Here is a 16,804-nt window from a genome sequence, read left to right as displayed (position 1 = left end):
GCACCCGCACAAAAATAAGATCATTCACCAAGCATGAAATACTTGGGCAAGAGAAAAGAAAAAGAGAAAACTTCATTGATAATGAAAAGAATAACTTCATTAATATTTATAAAATACTATAAAAAGGTTGGACATAAGCCGAGTATAAGAAAGATGGAGAAAATATACATCATTTGGTTGAGTGCTCATTCTTTATTATTGCCTCGACCATAGGAGTCCTTCCCTTCCCAGGGCAAATGGGGCCCAGTCACCATGACCTCCTCATTGGCAATCTTTTTTCCCTCTCTCTCGACACCTCTTTCAGTTTTCTTGACTAAGGTTAAGTTTGTAGTTTGGAACCCTTGAACCTTGGTCATAATCTCCTCCATGGACCAAAGCTAACTTTAATCAAGAACAAAAAACTCGAAGGATTTCCCCCTTGCACCCGTTAAAGCTCGTTTCCCAGCATCTAGGTTGGCTTAAATGGACTCGACAATCACATAGATGCTCTTTGGGTTCTTCAATTACTTGATGAGGGCAAAGTTCTTAGCATTGAGCTTGGTGCATTAACCCTTCCACCATTCCCTATCCTTCCTAGAGGCGTCCAATTTGACCTCCAAATGAAATATCTTAGCCTTTACCTTTGCCTTCGATTGCTTGGTGTCTTTTTCTCAAACTAAAGTCTCTTTATCACCTTCGTATTCTCTTCTAGTTGGCTCTCCTTGCCAAGTAGGGTCTCCTTGAGTCATACTTGTTTTAAAAAAAACTTTGGCTAATTGCTTGGAGAGTTGTGAGAAGTAGACAATCACTTGTAAGAGAAGTTAACATTACTAAGCTAATAAAAATTTAAAAATTCATTGAAGGGTCAAAAGCTTACCTTATAGAGGCTCTAAAAGTTGATGTTAGAGATGGAGTTCGAGGTGCAATCCTGATATCAAAATGGTTGGTTGGGGTGCAAGTATCGTAGACTAGCTGACGAGTCATGCCCCCTCCTTGATTATGTCCTCTTAGGCTGACCACTGGGGACATAAATTGTTCCCTATGGATTCTCCTCGCTTGTCCCCCTTTGAGGCTTGACTTCTTTCCCTTTCTTTTTGGTTTGGAGGTAAGAGGGGTGGGGGGATGAGCTTGGGGAGCTCCGGGGGCAAGTTGAAGAGGAGGCCCTGAGGATGCTTTCTTGCTCAGGGGTGCTTCCTTAGGCAGATCATTGCGGCATTCCTTGCGATCTGCCTTCTCCACTTCATTTTTAATCATCTTGCCCCGAAGGATTCAAACCTAGTTGAAGATCTCCTTTGCCATTGTGAAAAATTAAAGAAATGTTAGCTGAGGTACAAAGTATTAGCAAGAAAAGAAGAAAAAAAAAAAAAAAGAGGCAGGAGAGATAAGAGGAAAATGACCTGGCTTGGCCCAACTCTAAGCACTTTGATGGAGAGATTCCACTTAGCTTCAAAGAACATTCTCGAACTAGCTTTTGAGCACTAAAATGCTCTTGACTAATTCTTTCATAACCGTCATCCTTTCTTCCTTGGTCAACTTAAAGGAATGAGCACTAACCTTTCCTTTCCTTCAAAAAGTCAAGAACGAGAATTGACCCTACTTAGGAATGGTGAAGAAATATTGACTTTTCCACCCCTTGATCAAGGGAGGGGTGTTGACTATGAAACTTCTTCAAGCCACTATAGTGAAGGAGTACAGTCCCCTCCCACAAATAGCAACTGAAAACATGGATAAAAAGATTTGGGCATTGTGAAGGGCATTTTTAGCTCAACGACAAATGAGGTAGGCAAAAAAAAAAATTCTCCACCCCTTAGGGATGAGTTGAAAGGGGTTCATCTTGATTATGGTGAAGATTTTGATAGCAAAGGGATGGAAAGGAAGGTAAAGACTAACGCCTAAGGCGTCCACATAGATTACTAGGGAGCCCTTGAGAGCCTTATAGGCTTAGGGAACCTTCAAATGAGAGAAAGTATAGTCATCCTCAAGTAGCTCAAACAAGCCCATGAGTTCCTTTGTTGCTTCCTTGAAAAAGGGGGGGGGGGGGGGGGGGGATCCAATTCAGATTTGGAACTCTTCTTGGTAATTTTGCGAGATAGTTTGGAAGACACTACTACCCCCCATTTCCCCAAGCATCCTAACAAGGAACCTACTTTTGAGACTAGAGCTAATGGAAGAGCCCGAAACTTGAGCTTGCCCATTACTTAAGCTCATCCTCTTAATGTCTACTTGCTCAAAAGAAAAGGACACGTCTACTTCAGAAAGACTGGGAACAAGAGAAAAACTATGTAGTGGGAAAGCTTGACCGAGGACTCTAAGCCAAACACTAACGAGCAAGGATAATGGGGACACAAGCAAGAAGTGTGGAATAAGCTTGTGCCTAAGGCACTTTCTTAAGTGTTGAGAGAAGGTGAACCGACTGTTATGGGGATCCTAGATGGATGCTGTGGCATCACCTTAGTTATTAACTATAGAAGTATTTTGTATTTGTATTAGTATATTGTATTTGTATTTTTTACTTTTTTGTTTAGTTGTTGTTTAGTGTGTAGCTTGTAGTTTTATATTTGTTTTAGTTGATAAAAAACAATGGCATTCTTGTAATTAGGTGATGTATTAGTTTTAGGTATTTAATGGCTGAGATCCATGAATAAGAGATCGAGAAAGCATTTTACATCTTTTTGTCTCTTTAGTCTCTCTATTCTAACATGGTATCAAAGTGATTCCATTGCTTCCGTCATCTCCGTTGTTTCTGATAGCTTGAGTCCTCGCCATCTTGCTCTCGGTGATCTTCTTGTTTCTTTTCCAGTTAGATCTTGTTGTTCTAACCATTTATATCTTTTTCTCTAGGTGACCTTGTTGTTCTGTTTCGATTCATTCAAAATCGAAACCCTAGTTTGTCGATTTGTTTCGATTAATTCAAAATCGAAGCCCTAGTTCATCGATTTGTTCAATCTCGCTTCAATCTGTTCAATCTTGCTTTGTTCGATCTCATTCAAAATCAAAACCCTAACTCATAGATCTGTTCAATCTAACTGTTGTTTGGACATATCCGGCTTTCTATCGATTTTCTGATTGTTCAAACTTTTCATATTCTGATTTGATCTTCGAGCTTCTTATATGGCTGCGATGGCGCCTAATTCTTCTTCTTCATTGATGAACAACACTACAATTGATGACAAATCGAGTCCGTATTTTCTTCACCACTCAGACAGCCCTAGGCTTGTGTTGGTTTCTTAGCCACTGACCGGAGATAATTACGCCTCTTGGAGTCGGGATATGACGATTGCCTTGTCCATAAAAAACAAGTTAGGTTTCGTCGATGGTACCATCCTGCGACTTATAGGTGATATCTTTCTTGTTAATGCTTGGATAAGGAATAATAATATGGTGATATCCTGAATTCTTAATTCTGTTTTGAAAGAAATTTTTGCCAGTGTCATATATAATGATTCTACATATGATATGTGGATTGATCCTAAAGATCAGTATCAACAAAGTAATGGCCCTAGAATTTTCCAATTAAGGCATGCATTGATGAATCTAAACTAAGGACAGTTATCTGTTAGTGCTTATTTTACAAAACTCAAGACTATATGGGATGAACTTGCTAATTTTAGGCCTGCTTGTAGTTATGGACATTGCACTTGTGGTGGTGTTAGGGTTTTGGTTGATCACTATCAGATGGAATATTCTATGTCGTTTCTTATAGGGTTGAATGAGTCGTTTCTCACGTTAGGGGTCAATTGTTGTTAATGGATCCATTTCCTCCAATTAATAAGGTGTTTGCCCTAATATCACAAGAGGATAATCAAATGAGTGTTATAGGATGTGTCACTGATTCTGCTATGTTTTATGTCAAACATGAGGTGAATACACCTGGTCATAATAAATCTCAAAAGAAGGAGAGATTGATATGCACACATTGTGGATATCATGGTCATACCATAGAAAAATGTTATAAATTTCATAGTTATCCTCCTGGTTATAAGATGAAATAGAGGAATGCTCCTAATCACTATAACAATAATAATGCTTCTAATAAAATGAATGTTGCTGTTATGGGTTAGGAATCTGAAAATTCTTCTAGCAGTCCAGTTGTTGGGGATTTTATGCAAATCTTGAATCCTAATCAATATCAACAAATGTTGAGTATGTTGAACACCCATTTTGGGTCATAAAGCTGAAAGCAGAACCTGTTATTTCATAAGAACAGATCTCAGGTAGTTGCTTTTTTGTATCAGTGAGTCCAATTCTTAATAACCCTAAGTATTGGATAATAGACTTCGGAGCTACTAACCATGTATGTTTTAGCAATGTCATTTTCCATTCCTTGAGGCCTATTACTGATACATATGTCACGTTGTCTGATCATTCTCGGATACTTGTGTAGTGTATAGGGACTACCAGGCTTAGTCAGTTTTTTGTGCTTGAAAATGTGTTGTTTGTGCTACAATTCAAATTTAATTTGCTATTAGTGAGTGCTCTAGTAGGAGGGAATATTATGAGCCTTAGTTTTTCTTCTCATTCATGTATTGTTCAGGATGTACATCTTTCGAAGATGATTGGCAAGGGTAGACTTCTTGAAGATCTTTATGTGATTGATGCTGGTGTTGATTTGTTAACAAACAAATATTTTAAATCTACCACTGTGGCACATGTTGTAAGTAGAAACACTTGGCACACTAAACTTAGACATGTTTCTTTTGACAAGTTGAAAAAACTGAAAAATGTGTTATATTTTGGAAATAGTGGTGATGATTCTCATTGTTTGGTTTGCCTTTTAGCTAAGCAAAAGATACTTCCTTTTGTTTCTCATAATCATATCTCTCAAATTGCTTTTGATCTTGTTCATTGTGACACCTAGGATCCATATCATATTCCTATACATGCGGGTTATAGATACTTCTTGACTTTGGTTGATGATTGCACACGTTTCACTTGAGTATTTTTAATGAGACATAAATATGAGGCTAGAGACATTATTCCCAAGTTTTTCAATATGGTGGAGACTCAATTTAACGCTAAGGTGAAGATGTTTAGGTCTGATAATGCACCTGAGTTAAGGTTTCAAGATTACTTTGATTATAAAGGCGTCTTACATCAGTTTTCTTGTATTCAGAGGCCTGAACAAAACTCAATAATTGAACGCAAACATCAGCACCTCCTTAATGTAGCTAGGGCATTGATGTTTCAATCTAGATTCCTTATCTAATTTTGGGGTTAGTGCATTCTCATCGCTACCTTTTTAATCAATCGAACTCCTACTCTAGTATTAAATCAACAGTCTCCTTTTCAGCTTCTTTGTCATACACCTATTGATTATAGCTATCTTAGAGTGTTTGGTTGTCTCTGCTATGCATCCACATTATTTTCTCAAAGGAATAAATTTTTCCCTAGAGCTTTTTGCTTGTGTTTTTCTCAGATATTCTCCTAGCATGAAAGGTTATGGGCTGTATGATATGGCTGCTAAGCATTTCTTTGTATCTCGTGATGTTTTTCATGAGAATATTTTTCCCTTTCATAGTATTCTCTTCTCATGATTTGGTGGATCTTTTTCTTAATTTGGTCATTCCTTATTCTCAACATCAGCTCATTTCTTCTCATGCTGATTATGTTCCAGTTGAGGGTTATGTTGCTGATTCCGTTTTAGTTTTTCCTTGTGATCATCTTCCTCCTCGTAGATCAACTAGGGTCTCAAGGCCTCTTTCTTCTCTCCAAGATTTTCATTACAACTTGTTATCCCAGACTTCTTAACCTTCTACGAAATCTTTATCCTTCTACGAAATCTTTATATCCTTAAGACTATTTTGTTTCTTGCTCAAATTTATTTCATGCTCATAAACTTTTACTTCTTAATATTTTGACTACCTTTGAGCCCCATCTATCATCAAGCCATGCCCTATGTGCATTGAAGGGATGCTATGAAAGCAGAATTGGAGGCTATGCATATGAACCATACATGGACAGTTACTTCATTGCCTCATGATAAGCAGGTTATTGGGTGGAAATGAGTGTATAAAATTAAATATAGATCAGGTGGTATTATTAAGAGATATAAAGCACGTCTTGTGGCAAAGGGATACACACAACAAGAAGAGTTAAATTTTTTTGATACATTTTCTTCAGTTGCCAAATTAGTTAATGTTAAGATGTTGGCTTTAGCAACAGTTAATAAGTGGCCCCTTATTCAACTAGATGTTAATAATGCCTTTCTTTTTGAGAAAGTGTATATGAATCTTTCTCTTGGTTATAGTCCTAAAGTTGATGCTCAACCTAAGGGGGAACGTTTGGTATGCCGACTTCATAAATCTATATATGGGCTTAAGCAGGTTTCTAGGCAATGGTTTTCTAAATTTTCATATGCCCTTATTGAATATGGATTTCTGTTGTATGTTATATTTGTATTTTTTACTTTTGTGTTTAGTTATTGTTTAGTATGTAGCTTATAGTTTTATATTTGTTTTGGTTGATAAACAAATAATGGCATTCTTGTAATTAGATGATGTATTAGTTTTAAGTATTTAATGACTGAGATCCATGAATAAGAGATTAAGGAAGTATTTTACATCATTTTGTCTCTTCAGTCTCTCTGTTCTAACATTAGTCCTTCTGGTTGAGAATGTGTGAATGAGGCAGCCATCCTATTAGTAATAGGAGCACGATGGCTAGTTAGGTCAGGCATTAAATGCTAGATGTATAATGGTCAGAAAACCAAGGGGCATGTTCTCATGTACTCCCTAACTTGATTCTTAGAGCTCAACCCATAGAGTGGGGCCAAGTGATGGAAATATCCTAACTTTAGATAAAATTACATAAACATCTTTTCTTGGAACTTTTAGAAGTGACATGTGTCCCAGAGTACTTATTTTGGATGAAGATAAATAGGTACCTAAAATTCTAAATCTAAGTTAGGATTTAATTTGAGAGTATACCAAATTTAAGTAAAAGACCTAACCTGAGTGACTGGATCCAAACCTTAATCTAGGCTTAGATCTCCACCACCTCTTATCAATACAAGCTCATGGACCGAGATCTAATTACCCACGTGACATGATCATTGCCCTCCATTGACTCCATAGTATACTTATATAAAGAGACAAATTTAAATAGGCCAATTATTGTATACTATTCCTCTATTCCACCTTTGATACTAAAACTAACTTAATCGTAAGAGATTATATTAGGAGACCAAAGTCCTGCCTTTATAGGTTGAGTAGGTTTTGAAAAGGAAAATGCTATTGGTACACCTTTGTGTACACCTTGAGCTACACAAAGGTATATCAATGATAAAAAAATTCCTCATGAGACTTATAGAGGCGCGTGAGGCGCATGTGAGGTACAGTGTATTTTGATCATAATACCCTCTTATGTAGTCCAAGATGTACAAAAAATTATACATCTAGCATGATTCTTTTGAAAAAGCTTAGGCTCGAGGAAAGCTACTGAATGCATTCGGCTTTGTACATACTTAGTGATGATCAACTCTAGCCACATAATATATTTATGTATTATAGACACAAGAAGTATAAGTAACTAGCTAAACATATATGGGTTTGATTATTTAGGTTAAGATACATATATATGTTTAATTTACATATATAATAATGTATTTATACAGCAGGGCATGCCATCCTCGCCTCGGCTCGCACTAGATCTAGTTGTGGAATTTTGAACTCCTACTCTGACCTCAGTTAATGGACAACACCTTTGTCACAATCGATGAAAATTGTCGATCATTTGAGGTGATGAATTATGGGTGAAATTGAATTTTTAAAATTTTTTAAGCAGCAATAGGTAACTAAATATAATTTTTTATTTTCATATACAAAAATAAAAATAAAAATAAAAAAACTAAAAACCAAAGAGCAATGAAACAAAGCATAAAGAGAAAAGCAAGATGAAGGCGCGTAGTGTAGTGGCACAATAGCAGGTTCAAAATCATTTGGAAGCCAAAAACAAATGCACTCTAGAAACTTTCTTTTTTTTTGTTTCTTTTTTCTGGTGAACTCAACTTAATTCTCTTCATCAATTTAAATTTTGTGGGGTCTATTTAATATTTTATCATTCATTGCGCACTTAACGAGTTATTTCTGTCATAAAAGAGAAATTGTATTATCTCATTGGTAATAATATTATAACTATTTTGATTATGTCTTAGAAATTAAGAAAATTTACGTAAAACCAGGAGTCATATGCCATTGAAGTCACACTAGAGGTCAAAGCATCGATCAAAGTACATGATAAAATCCCAAATGACCCACGCCATTGAGGACTTCAAATCCTGAATGAATAATGCTCCCCTGAAACACTGAAAGATATGCCATGCAGAAGAACCTAATCTAAGCAAAACATGGGCATTGAAGTATTCTCCAGGCTTAGATTTAGAAGGTTTTAAAACGCTTATCTATTAAGCCCTCTTCTAGATGTAATTATCATAGGAAAAATGCTCAACATGTGACAATTCTTATATTCTGAGAAAGAGAAAAGTTCAAATTTATTATGGAGGGACATAGGGGGGAGGCATTATGAGCCTTAGCGGTGCCATATGTCCTAACCTCTATGCACTTAGGATAGGATTTCCATGCTTATTTAGTAATTTTAGTAGGCGTTTGGTATAGAAGAAATTTTAGATTATTGAGAATGTTAAGTTAGATTTTACATTCTCATGTTTAGTACAAATTTAAAAAAAATATTAAAAAAATAATATTCTTAAAATTTATTTTTAATCAACTTTCTTATAAAAATATTTTCATGATAGTTGAAAATCTTGAATTCTCACGGATTAAGAAAAGTTTTTAACAAATAAAAAGACTAAAATATCCTTTATCCTCTTATACAAACATATATATTTTGTATACACACATATATACATGACGTGTTAAAAAAAATGACATTTTTTAGCTTTCTAAAGAGGTTGTGGGTTTTAATATTTTATATGCTAGAATGAATTTATCATTTTAAAACAAAAAATCAAATAAGGGTAATTTTGAAAAAATAGCATAGATTTCTAGAAATGTTGCATTTAAATTAAATATAAAATGTAAAATTCTCATAAAAGATTATTTAACATTCTTGAGAATGTTTAAAACTTATCAAACATAGAATTGCTTAAATACTGTGAATCAAAAATTTTCAAAAATTTTCAAAAATCATAAATCTCCAAAATCTAAAAATTTCTCCTATACCAAATATTCCCGTTAGTTCAAATTATTTTCGAACTCATAAAATTGAGAAACATGTCTTCTAGAGATAAACCAAAGATATAAAAAAATATAATTAATCCTTGTCACAAAATTTAATTCAAAAGAAATAAAAAAATTTCTAGAGATAAACCAAACTTACGATATCATATATTATTTTTAAAAATATTGTTAAAGGTATCTTTTGAAGTTTTTTTTTTTTTTTTTGTTGATTTAAGCATTGAAACATGTCTTCTTAATTGAGTCTCAAGTAGTGAACTACAACTCGGCCTAGGCGGAGCCAAGGCGCTAAGCGGCACATCTTCCTCACTCACCCTGGGCCTTCTCTGGTAAGCAGTAAGTAACGCTGCTTACTTGCTGTTGCCTCTCTCGTGCTCAAACGCCGCCACCATCTCTTGCGTTGCTGGTTCTTGATCTTCTTCCTCCGTCGAGTGTTTTTGTTGCAGCTGCTTGCTGTTACTGTTGGTTATAATTTGTTACTTGTATTTTGTTGAGTTGTTCTTCCTCCACCAAGTGTGTGTTATATTTTGTTATTGTTGTATTTTGTTATTATGTCTTTATTTGATTTTATTATTTTTAATGCCTATAAATTGTGTTTCACAAAGTCTAAACTCTAAATTTAATAATCTATATTAATATTTCATAATCTTTGTTTAATTTATATGTGTATTTGAGATAATATGAATTTTAATTTATATGTACATTTAGAATAATATGAATTTTAATTTAAAAAATAGTAGTTTTTCTAGGCCTCGCCTAGTCTCCGCCTAGGCGCTAGGCCCCAATCTGGCGCCCGACTAGCGTTTATCGCGTTTTAGAATACTGGTCTCAAGATAATAGATAAGGTTAGTTCAGGATACTGAAACACTAAAAGATAAGCCATGCAGAAGAACTTAATATAAGCAAAACATGGGCATTGAAGTATCCTCTAGGCTTAGATTGAGAAGGTTTTAAAATGCTTATCTATTAAATTCTCTTCTAGATATAATTATCATAGGAAAAATGCTCACCATGTGACAATCCTTATATTCCAAGAAAGAGATAAAGTTTAAAGTTAGTAGAGAGGGACACAAGGTGGGCATTATGGGCCTTAGTGGTGCCGTATGTCCTAACCTCTATGCGCCTAGGATAGGATTTCCATGCTTATTTAGTAATTTCAGTTCAAATCACTTTCCAACTCGGAAAATTAAGAATAATTAATTAATTCTCATCACAAAATTTTATTTAAAAGGTATAAAAAAATTTTGAGAGATAAACCAAAGTTACTATATCATATACTATTTTTAAAAATACTGTAAGTTATTTTTTGGATTTTTTTTATTGATTTAAGCATTGAAATAATTTTTTTTAATCGAGTCTCAAGACAATAATTCTTATTTTATGTATTTAAAAACATAAAAGACAAGATTAATTCCGGACATGGTATAAGTCTCGCAAAAGGCTTACAAATTCAATGGTGGAATGGGATTTCATTACACTCTGTTCTTAAATTTTAATTTTTATGTGATGGATGATTATCTAAATTTAATTTAAAGCACCGTACTTAAAAAAAGTCAAGATTTCTTCTAATGTCTGTTCAAGACCAACTATGGTAATGTTTGGGGAAATCAACCCATTTGGCATGCTTCTATTCCGATCCGAACTACCCCCCAAAAATAATATTTAAGCTAATTGCTTTTGGTGAAGAATTATATTATATTATTATATGATACATATTATTTTTAAATAATAATATCATCAGGAAGCTTTCGGCCTTGAGTTTTTATTTAAATTGATTTGGGCATCGACTATCAAATCAAATTCTTTATAATAATAATTCTTCCAACTCCATCCGAGGAGGTGTCGTTAGTTTGAGATAAACTATATATTCTATTTTTTATATATATATATTTTAACATTATCTTTGTGTAAAATGTAAAACAATATATTTTATGTCCTTTTTAATTATTTTAATTCTCCTCAACTCAAGTCTTTATTAAACACAACTTTTGAAACTCATCTCAACTCCATTAATTTATTAAAAAATAATAATTTATAATAAAACTCACATCATCTCACGTTCAAATAGGTTATATAGATTAAAATATAAAGACAGGCGTTATTCACAATAGGCTTAACTACACCTATCTTTTTTAATGCTCCACCTATATTTTATTAAAAATTAAATAAAATTAATCATATATATTATATCTGAAACCGAAACACTATGTTTTTGGCCCTTCAATCCAAATGGAGGCAAGTAAATATTAAGTGGAACTCTTCTTGAGTGGCTAGGTAGCAATAGGGTTGGCAATAATTTGATTTGTTTTTTTTTTTTTTAAATTATAATTAAATCAAATTTAAACTATTAAAACAAAATCAAGTCATTATTCATTAGTTTTAAAAATTAAAAACCATAACCAAATTATTCATTTTCGGTTCGATTTCGATTTTAACTATAATTTTTTTAGTTTGATCCATAGGAAGGTGGGGCATCTCTCGCTATGTTTTATTTTTTTAAATATTTAGTTAGTTATTTTTATTAATAATTATTTAATTGATAAAAATAAAATAATTTAAGATTAAGTTTTATTTTTATTTGTTATTTACTTTGTAAATGTTAAATATTTTATATATTTGTAATACATTAGTTAAAATACTTGTAAAAAAATATATTAGTCAATATATATTATGATTATATATAATATATTAAGTAAATAAATATTATATATATATGTATATATTCGGTTCAATTCGGTTCAGTTACCCACACATTTTTTTCAATTTCAGTTTGGGTTTTGGTTTGGATTTAGTAAAAATCATAATCAAATCATATCTATTGAAACAATATTCGATTTTTTTCTAAATCATACCATTACTTAGTCAAACAATTTTTAACCGTATTGACTGATTCAATTTCGATTGCAATTACCATCCCCAGCTAACAACATAATAGATAATAAAAACTATTGCCGGCCTGAAGTGACGCATCTTATGGGTGGGTTGCATCATGCTATTCAACATGTACAAGTTAATTAGGCAGTGACTCAGAATTACAAGAAAGCTTTTAATCATTCATTAAATAAAGTTGACGAAAACTCTTCTTAAAACTTAAGTCTGTCTACTAGGGAGGGAGAGATAGAGAGATTATTATAATAGCTTTTTCGGTGATTATGGTTCAAACCACTTTAAAAGGAAACCCATATATAAATACACTTTTAGGTGTTTATTTATTTGGTGGGTGCACTTAATTTATAGGATATTGCATATATCCAATCATTTTACCTAGGCCATAAATCAATAATAAACCCAATAACAATAACATATTAATTTTTAATTTAAAATTTGTTATACAAATTCTAATTTACTAATTATTTTTTATCTTTAATCTAAAATTTATGTTGTTCAATTCGACAAAGTTTATGAGCAACTTCTTTTCTTTTTTTATAATAATAGTCAACTACTTAATTTACATTAATTTACTAGTTGCTTGTAAGTAAGAATTTGAAAACAAATTTAAGGCCCGGTCTCGACATCAATAAATAAAATTTGGCAATGCTATTTGAACACAATATTTACAAGACGCTTTTATAAAACTATTAACTAACTACTCTTTCAAAATTTTTGGCTATATGTGAAAATGTCTATGATTTTTAAAAATTAATCAACAATTTTATAGAATAGTGTTATCATTTTTTTAAAGAAATAATTATAATTTTGTGAGTATTAAAATATTATGTTTAAATAATATTATCAAATAAGAAAAATTTGTAAAAGCACTGTTACGTTGCTCAACGCGAACTTACAAGGAAGTGGGTGTGTAGATTCAATCTCTTTCAATAGAGTCTATTTTTTTATCAATTTGTTTACGTTGAACAAATTAGGGTCCATCCAATAGAGTAACAAAATTTTTTTGTGTGAAAAGCATATGTTAACAAGCAAATAGTCAAAAAAATTTAGTGTGAAAGCATACTTTAAGAAGCAAATTAGGGTCCATTCAATTGCGTGAATGAATTCATTTTCATTACAAATAGCAAACGTAGCTTCATTCACTTTAAGGACGTAAACTTAATATTTTAGTCATTAGTGCATTGTTTATTATTTGTGACATTTTTAATTCACAGCCAAGGGATATCAACCATCCATTTGATTAGCCAATTAATTGGACATGTTGCTTCACACCTTTGGGGGGCAACCGAACAGACCCTCAAGAACTGCCTTAATTAATTGGACACGTGTGGACTGCCTTAATTAATTGCCACTAATAAGTCCTAAAATGATAGAATAATATTAGAAATTATGACCAATGACGGTATCATTATATTAGAGTAGATTAAAGAGATCATGTATTATTTGTTTCATTTGTCTAATACCTCTTCTAATAAGGATGTGACATATAACTGATAACACCGTTATCAATCATTACTATTAGCATTACTCAATATAGTATGCTCGTGCATTTATGATTTGGTTTAGAAACGCCCCAATATACATATAGTCCAAATATATATTTTAATCCTTATATTTATATATATATTTTTATTTATACACTTGAACTTTTTGTTATTTTAAAAACACCGTTGAATTATGTAATTTATAATCAATTGTATCTCTAAACTTTTTGTTATTTCAATTATATCATTAAATTCATTATTCTCAACAAATTTGTCGAGATGTACAATTAATTTAAATTGTAATAAATTTGCCTAGATGTGTAATTGACTAAAAATTAGGGTGTAATTTTTATGTTAAATAATTTTTTTTTTCAATTTGACTTAGAAGACAAATCTAAAGATCATCCTAAAGACATTAATGCATCTGTAAAGATTTTGCAGACCACCCATTTGAAATGTTTTCTCTGTTAACTTGGCACCACTTGTGTTTGGTGGTCTGCTCATTGTTAAGTACTCTTCATAAATTAAGTTAAAATTAATCTACAATATCTCTTCCCTCTACAAACTTAAAAATTATAATACAAGGTTGATAAAACGACACTCTATAGATTCAAAAACCAACCATCGTCTACTGTTGTCTTTAACGAAAAGCAGAAGAAAAAAATGATTATAAAGGCCCCTCAATCCTCATCTGTTAGCATTTAAATTTACTTATTCAGCTCTCAAGATGTATATTCAAAGTTAAAAAAGGTGCTCAAGGAATGAGGAATAATAGTGGTATAAGATTGGGCAGCATCCACATCCACATCCACATCTACTTGGATTGCTGCTTTCCACATCCCCCCTTCAAACCTTAATTTAAGCAAACATAACACTACAATCTCTTCACTAGTTGAGCTTCTTTCCTACCTAACCCATAAGTTATGCCTCATTTCTGGGGGGCACTTAATCTGTTTTTGTAATCATCAATGGAGTTACCAATCACCATGCAGTTGCAACTTACCCTTTTTCCCTATATACTTTTCTCATTACATTTTAATAAATCTCAAGTTAAGGTGTCTTGTCATGCTCATTGAGTGTTGGACAAGAAGGTCATTTTCCCACCTAATGTTACTTTTGCTAAAAGTGGGTCTTTTTACAATTCAAACATGAGATTATTTGAATTATTCCATTGTAATGTTATGATATTGACAAAAACTTATAACCATACATATAATCTTTATATAAAATAATACAAAGATATAACTTATTAATAATCGTTTAATGATAACAATCACCGTCAATGTAACTTGTAACTATAAGTGTCATTGTTAGCGTGATGATAAAGCTTTTGATAGAATATTGCAAAACATATTTTAAATAAAACAACAAATTATAAAATAAGAATTACATACAAAATAATGTAACTATTACTGACCATAAATCCCAAAGAAAAAACACCTACGGAAATTATTTATAAACGGTAAAAATATATTTTTGAATTGCTTTGACGATATATTTGTTTTAATATTTAAGCAAACACTTGATTTGCTCTTTTATTTTTAAAATCTTTTTTATGTATTCTACTTCTAAAAAACCACAATATGGATAGTTATTTCTTTTCTTAAACTTATGAATCACAATATAATAAGAATAATGTTATCATTACACCAAAGTTCATATTCATTTAATTTTTTTAAATATAAAAAGTTAAAACTATAATTATTAAGTATTGTCCCTTGAAAATATGTTTTCATTTTTTTTTGTTTTAGTTACAAGAACATAGTTAGTGTAGCACTGAATGATCCCTTTAATCTATATAAAGAAAGAATTGAGAAAGATGTAATTTTTGGTCTAATAGATTAATATATCTTGAATTTTGGGTCAATTTTCAATTTTATTCAATTTTGACATTTGTTTCAATTTAGTAGTCAAACTTTTACTTCAATTTTATCTTTGATCGACCAATCATGTGCCTCAACTTATGTGGCAACTGATGTAGCCTACTGATGTATCAAATAATGGATACATTAGGAAAACAACATCATTTTGTTGTTTTAAAAGATTGTCTTGAGTTAGCCATTCATCGCCTTTTTCGCCATGACTATGGGTTTTCTACTTCAATATGGTTGTGTAGCTAGCAACCATGGGGTTTTGAAGCAGTGACTTTAATGGGTATAAAGGCGTTGCCTCGTTGAATAATCAGAGAAAAGGTTGTCGGCAGCGGCCATAGGCGTCATGCTGTGGCTTGATGGTTTAGCCATGGCTAAGACCGCATCATCAGTGGTCGATGGGCTTCATTGACTATCACTATTCGCCTTCTCTCAACTACATCTTCTTTGTTTACACGTTCTTTTGCTTTCAACAAAGATCAATCGACATCATGTGTTCATCGATTGGTCCAAGGCCACGATTGCTTGTTCATAGTCACCATGGCTTGATGGTTTAGCCATGGTCATGCCTATTCTCTTCACGTCGAAGATCGATGGAGGGTCATCTCCGACATGATTTCTCTAGTCGCAACCTTTCCTTTTTCGATTGCCTTTTGTTGTCGTTGGTCTTGGTTGTTAGCTGTGGTCGATCAACACAATTAATGTATGATGTTGTTGATGGTGAAAGGCGATGAAGTCGCCGATGAATGATGGAGAAAAAAAGAGAGTGGTTAGCGGCGAAAGAATTGAGGCGATGAGTAAGCTAAAAAAGGCAGTGGTAGCGACGACTCACAATTGAGTTAAAACTCTAGCTAAAGGATGAAGATAATGGGTTTTAACTAAATAGGTCGGGTGTGTTTGCTGATGTGTCTATTATTGAACACATTAGTCGCTTTGTAAGTTAGGGTACACGCTTAATCAATCGAGGATAAAATTAAAATATTCAATAATTAAATTAAAGAAAAGATTAAAATTAGATTAAATTAAAAATTGACCTAAAATTTAAAATATATTATTCTATTCAATTGTAATTTTCCCATTTTGATAGATACTTGGGATAGGATTAATGAATAAGTAGGCTGGCAAGGGAAGGGTGGGGAGGGTTCAGCTGTTGAACCATAATTCTCAAAATAACTATCGCCAAGAATAGGCAAGTTTGTTTTCCAAACAGAAAAGGGGGGGGACAAGTTGGTAATATCACACCAGGAAGCTCAAAGGTGGCCCGTCAAGTGTCAGTCAACCAGCGCCTCTGCCTCCTAAAGTTATGCAAAAATGGCTATTTTTAACGGACAGGGAAAAGTAGAAAAAAAAAAAACAGAAAAAGGAAAATCAGAAAATGAAAATTCTT

At 32.7% G+C, this 16,804-nt stretch overlaps 1 protein-coding gene across 2 annotated transcripts in view; it reads left to right on the top strand.

The window, feature by feature from the left end:
- The window catches only part of LOC127806208 (dolichyl-diphosphooligosaccharide--protein glycosyltransferase subunit 1B), a 36,872-nt gene extending 32,081 nt beyond the window's left edge, over positions 1-4,791 (top strand). For both annotated transcript variants that reach the window (XR_008024367.1, XR_008024369.1), the window contains exon 10: positions 4,514-4,791. The gene's annotated coding sequence lies outside the window, so the exon portion shown is untranslated. The remainder of the gene's footprint in view (positions 1-4,513) is intronic.
- Positions 4,792-16,804: the final 12,013 nt, after the last annotated feature.

Source organism: Diospyros lotus, chromosome 7 (genome assembly GCF_014633365.1).
Source record: "Diospyros lotus cultivar Yz01 chromosome 7, ASM1463336v1, whole genome shotgun sequence".
Classification (NCBI taxonomy): domain Eukaryota; kingdom Viridiplantae; phylum Streptophyta; class Magnoliopsida; order Ericales; family Ebenaceae; genus Diospyros; species Diospyros lotus.
The sequence above is the reverse complement of the archived record's forward strand: the minus strand, read 5'-3'. Positions and strand labels throughout refer to the sequence as shown.